The following is a 6000-nucleotide window of genomic DNA, read 5'->3' on the forward strand; positions in this document are numbered from 1 at the left end:
GGTGTGTCACACTGATGGAAACAGTGCTTTTTTCTGAGATACTTTGTCTTAATTTTGAAAGCTTTATGTGCATCTGTCTTCTTTGAAATACTCCAAAATGACATTGTAAATATAAGGTCTGATTCATCCCCATTTTTAACATGTATAATAAATCTGTCAGAGTAGAATATCCTCAACATTTGGCTCTGTGCTGTTAGCATTAGTTGTATCTCTGATCTTTCCACCACTTCTAGCAGGTTCCATACTGGTTGCTATTGATTTGATTGAATTTATTTATTGTCACATGTATCTTATTACAAAATATAGTGAAAAGTGTTATGTAGTGTCACCATTCTTCGGTGCCATCTTAAAACACAGAAAAATAAACCAAAATTAGCATATAAAGACAGAAAAATGAAGTAATAAAGGAAGTGTCCAACTTTACAGCTCTTCTTGTTTTTTAATGGATATTTTTATTGAAGGAAAAACGTTTTTATGAAGTTACAATATTTCAACAACAATAAACCAACAAAAAACACTACTCTATCTATATAATAAAAAAAAACAAGAAACAATAATGCAAACAAAACATAACTATACTCACGTGGAAGATGAACAAATCAGGAGGCAATAAATAAATAAATAAGACAACTCAGTGCAACAAGACATTTGCTCCCGGCCTCTGACAGCATTGAGTATAACACATGAATTTATTCGAAATTCTTCCTTCGAGGGCATCAAGTTCACTCAATCCGATCGTCATGGCTACACAAAAGCCTTAGTTAAGATGGTGCAGTCACTAACAAAAGATAAAAGGGAACTTAGTTGATACCTTTTAATATCCAGGAGTTCCACTCCCCCCAACCCATGGGGCAACTGCAATTTAGCCAGCTTAATAAGAAGCGGCCTAAGGAGCCAGGTAAAGGAACTAAATCAGCCATTACGTCTCCGGAGTGTTTGCCTAGGAAAAATTAAGAAGAGCATTCATGTAGGGTAGAGCGAGCAGGGAAAGACATTCATTTTAATAAGAGCTACTTGGCCTTGCCAGGGTATTGGAAGTGCCTCCCATTAATGAAGATCTTGCTTAATCTTGTCAAGCAAATGGACAAAATTGGCCTTAAACAACTGATCAAAGACAAGGGTAACAAAGATGCCTTAATAAAGAAAACCCTCCTGTGTACAGGTCCCACCTTCCCCAGAAGTACCCCAATAATCTACATATCTGAAGCCCTCCCTCTTGCACCAGCACTGTAGCCACGTGTTTAGCTGTACTCGCTCCCTCTTCAGATATTCTCCTAAGACCCCCCCATAGGCATAGCTTCCAATTTTGAGAAAGTAATCCTATAATCCGAAAAGAAGTTAAATGCATTGATACATTGTATCAAATGAGGTCCTGAGACCACTGGATTGGACAAAAAGATAAGAACATCATCCGTGCATAACATGATCTTTTACAATTTTGATCCGACTTCCAGGGCAGCTATATTAGGATTCCTGCAAATAGCCTCTGCCAGCGGGTCAATCACCAATGTAAAAAGTAATGGTGAGAGGGAACAGCCTTGCCTACTGCCCCTACAGGTATTAAAATTACTAGATCTCACCTGTTATAAAGGTGTACTCTACCTTTAAGAGAGAGAGGAAGCTAGCAAGGACTGACTGAAAGCACAGAGTATGCTGAACAATTTTAAAATGTAGCATTTTGGTTGAAACAAACAGCTGGAGTTGTGTTGCCATGGAACAAAAACAAATTCAAATTCGGCCAATCAGTTTAAATTATGCCCCAGATACCGAAATACAATCGAATTTGAATTTTACTGTTTGGGATGACATCAAACCAATGAAATGATCAGATGTTTTGGGGTATAAAACCGGACAAGTACAGACTGCTAGCCGAATAGCTCTCTGAAAGTGACCTGTCCATAAGAAACATTGTACAGCAGAAAACCGAAAAAGAGATCACCCAGGAAAATACACAGGAAAATCTACAGAGGAAAATCTACAAAGGAGAATTAACAAAGCTGACTGGTTTTGAAATGTGATTTTTCTTTGAAAATCTTAATCAGGGTTTTTTATTGGATCAGTATTATAGAGTGGGAGGTAAAAGATAGGTTGAAGAGAAAGGGGTTGTAAGTAGCTTTTTTTTAATGTTCTCTGTTGGACTTAAAGAATGAAATTGTTAACTTTTACTTCAAATAGTGGCCTCTGGGATAGTTCTTGAAATTTAACGGATTACAGTGCAAGGTGAGCTTGGGTTTAAATTAGCAGAGGAGTTTACCTCATATCCTAACAGTTTTGGGGCTCTCATCCATGATTTGAACAGGTTTAGGCAGATTGAGATTTGAACAGATTTGAATAGATTTAGGGTACAATAAAAGCCCCATAGATTAAAACACTTGCCATTTAGTGTTCTAGATCTTTAAATAAAACAAAGGTGAGACAATTTGTTTAATTTCTGTTACTTGTGGTTGGTTAAATTAAAACTGAGAGAAATGGTTCTTAAAATGGTGAAAGAGGTTCTGGGGTTTGAAGATGATTCCCAAATTTGTCAAAAAAGTTTAGAAAGAAAAGAAAAGACCATACTCTTAGAATGAGCAAAGAGGTTAGAATTGGATATAACCAAGGACAAAAGGCTGAAATTGTAAGGGAGTTACTCAAACACTTCGGTGTGTCAGAGAAACAGACTTGCAGTAGAGTTAGAAAAACTTAAATTACAATTGACAAAAATACAGTGAGAAAATAAACAGAGATAGAGAGGCAAAAGAGGAGAGAGAAGGTTCTTCGCTGAGCAAAGAGCGAGGGAAGAAAGGGAGAGAAAGAGAGAGAGATGAAAGGAAGAGAGGAAGAGAGGAGGTTCTTAGTTGAGTAAAAAGAGAGAGAATTTGAACTTGAGAAGTTGCAACTTAGTCAGCAAAGTCAAGTTAACAGGATGGAGATTAAAAGAGAAGGTAATAATATAGACAAATATGTCAAAACTCTGCCACACTTTGATGAGAAAGATGTTGAAGTCTTCTTTATTTCATTTAAAAAATTGGCGAGGTGGATGGGGTGATTCGACGATTTATGGGTAATGCTAGGTCAGACTAAACTGGTAGACAAAGCTAGTGAGGTATTTGCTGCTGTCAGATGAAGGGTCAAGAGATTATGAAGAGGTCAAACAGGCTATTTTAAATGCTTATGAATTGGTACCAGACAGCAGTTCAGAAATACAACCAGGTCAGACTTAGGTTGAGTTTTAAAACATTAAACATAGTTATTTTGATAGGTGACTGTGGGCCTTAAAGATAGATTAGACCCATGAGGGTCTAAGAGAGATTATTTTGCTGCAGGAGTTTAAAAACTCACTTCCAGAATCCATGTGGAAGAACAATACTTTCAGGAAGTGAGAAAGGCAGCAGAATTAGCAGACAAATACATGTTAGTGCATAAGACAAGCTTTCAGGCAGAATTTTGTCCTGTGGGGGCTAGAAATTGGGAGAAGGGGAGATCCCATACCACAAAACAAAGAGTAGAGAGCACTGGTAAGAATTTACAGGTGAAAAAAGCCCAAGCGGGTGGAAAGGAGGTGAAAGGCCTCAGGTGTTTCCACTGTGGTAAAGTGGGACACGGAAAGTCACAGTGCTGGTTGTTAGAAAAAGCCACTGTGAGAAAAGATGTGGTAAAAGAAGCTAAGCCAGTGGTATTAGTGAAAGCAGTAGAGGAAACCCCAAGAAAAGCCAAAGAGCTGCAGGACAGTGCACAACCTATGCAGGTTCTGAGTATGGAATTTGTGTCTGATCTCGATAAAGAATTTGCCTCTGTGGGTAAGTTTACTCAGAAAGAACAGGGGTACAAGGGCAAGAGTTATAATTTTGAGAGATACAGGATATAGCCAGTCTCTAATAGTAAGAGATGAGTAAATCTGCACTCTTTCTGATCTGTTAGCTAAGAGTATGGTAATTTGTGGGATAGATGTACAGAAATTTAGCGTTCCCCTATGTAAGGTCAAATTGGAGTGCTAACTCAAGATGAGGAATTACAGTGGGAGAGATTGACAGAGTGTTGGTTCCAGGGATCCAATTTGTTCTTAGGAATGATTTAGCAGGGTCTAAAGTAGGAGTGACTCCCCTTGTTCAGGAGAAGCCAAGAAAGAGCAAGAAACTGAAGAAAAATATTCTGGTATTTTCCCAGACTGTGTATTAGCAAGTTCTCACTATCATAAGTCACAACACAAAGCAAAAACTAAAGAGAATGATGAAGGAGTTGAGGTTCAGTTAGCGGACACCCTCTTTGACGTAATAGTGCAGGAAACACCTGATCAGGCAGAGGGTCAAACAGAAATGTTTAGTCCTGAAAAGCTAAGGGACTTGCAACAGAAAGACAAGATGATATAAGATTTATATGTGGATGTGTACTCCTAAAAGGAGGCAGAGAATATCCCTGAGGGTTATTATCTGAAAGGAGAAAGTGAGGACTGCAGATGCTGGAGATCAGAGCTGAAAATGTGTTGCTGGAAAAGCGCAGCAGGTCAGGCAGCATCCAAGGAACAGGAGAATCAACGTTTCGGGCATAAGCCCTTCTTCAGGATTTCCTGAAGAAGGGCTTATGCCCGAAATGTCGATTCTCCTATTCCTTGGATGCTGCCTGACCTGCTGCGCTTTTCCAGCAACACATTTTCAGCTTATTATCTGAAAGACAATAAGACGGAAATAGAGACCACGGCAGGTTAGTGCAGAGAAGGAATGGGCCGAAGTGTACCAGATTGTGTTGTCGGTAGCATACAGATAGGAAGTGTTATGGGTAGCACTTGAACTACCTGTAGGAGGTCTCACAGGTGTACGAAAGACTCAGGCTAAGATACAAAAACATTTTTACTGGCCTGGAATGCACAAAGATGTGCTTAACTTTTGCCATATATGTCATACATGCCAAATGGTACATAAGCCACAGGCGATAATAAAACCAGCACCTTTGTTGCTAATTCCGGCATTCAAAGAACCTTCCATTCAGATTATAATTGATTGTGTAGGTCCCTTTCTGAGAACTAAAAGTGGGAACCAGTAATTTGTTAACCATAATGGATGTGTCTACCAGCTTTCCGGAGGCAATTCCACGACTGAGTATCAAGGCAAAAAGGATGGTAGAAGAGTTAATAGCTTTCTTCACATGGTATGAGCTACATAGAGAGATTCAGTTGGAACAAGAGTCTAATTTTACTGCTAGGCTGTTTAAGGAGGTTATGGATAGCTTAGGTTTATAAAATCATGAGAGGCATGGATAGGATAAATAGACAAAGTCTTTTCCTTGGGGTGGGGGGGTCCAGAACTAGAGGGCATAGGTTTGAGAGGGGAAAGATATAAAAGAGATCTAAGGGGCAACCTTTTCATGCAGAGGGTGATGCGTGTATGGAATGAGCTGCCAGAGGAAGTGGTGGAGGCTAGTACAATTGCAACTTTTAAAAGGCATTTGGATGGTATATAAATATAAAGGGTTTGGAGGGATATGGGCCGGGTGCTGGCAAGTGGGAGTAGATTGGGTTGGGATATCTGTTCAGCATGGACAAGTTAGACCGAAGGGTCTGTTTGACCCGATGACTCTAAGTGCATATCATTCTGAATCCCAGACAGCTTTAGAAAGATGGCATCAGACCTTGAAGACCATGTTGAGAGCATCCTGTCAGGATTACCTGAATGATTGGGATAAAGGTATCCCATTCATATTGTTTGCCATTAGAGATGCCCCAAATGAATCTTCTCAGTTTACTCACTTCGAGTTAATATTCAGGCATGAAGTGAAAGGCCCTTTGAAATGATTTAAATAAAAATTAACATGACCAAAATCAGAGATCCCACACTTAGATAATGTATCGGAGGTGAGGGAGAGATTAAATTGAGTAGGTGAGTTAGTGAAACAGCACCTAAAGAGGGCACAGATGGCAGATAAAAACTCTGAGAATTGGATATTTTCCCAAGGGATGACATGTGAGCAATGTTACCAGTGATATGAGATCCTCTCAAAGCCAGGTTTAGTGGTTCCTATCAAATT

Source organism: Chiloscyllium plagiosum, unplaced genomic scaffold (assembly GCF_037043375.1).
Source record: "Chiloscyllium plagiosum isolate Xiang-an unplaced genomic scaffold, Cpla_swu_hap1 HiC_scaffold_3, whole genome shotgun sequence".
Lineage (NCBI taxonomy): Eukaryota > Metazoa > Chordata > Chondrichthyes > Orectolobiformes > Hemiscylliidae > Chiloscyllium > Chiloscyllium plagiosum.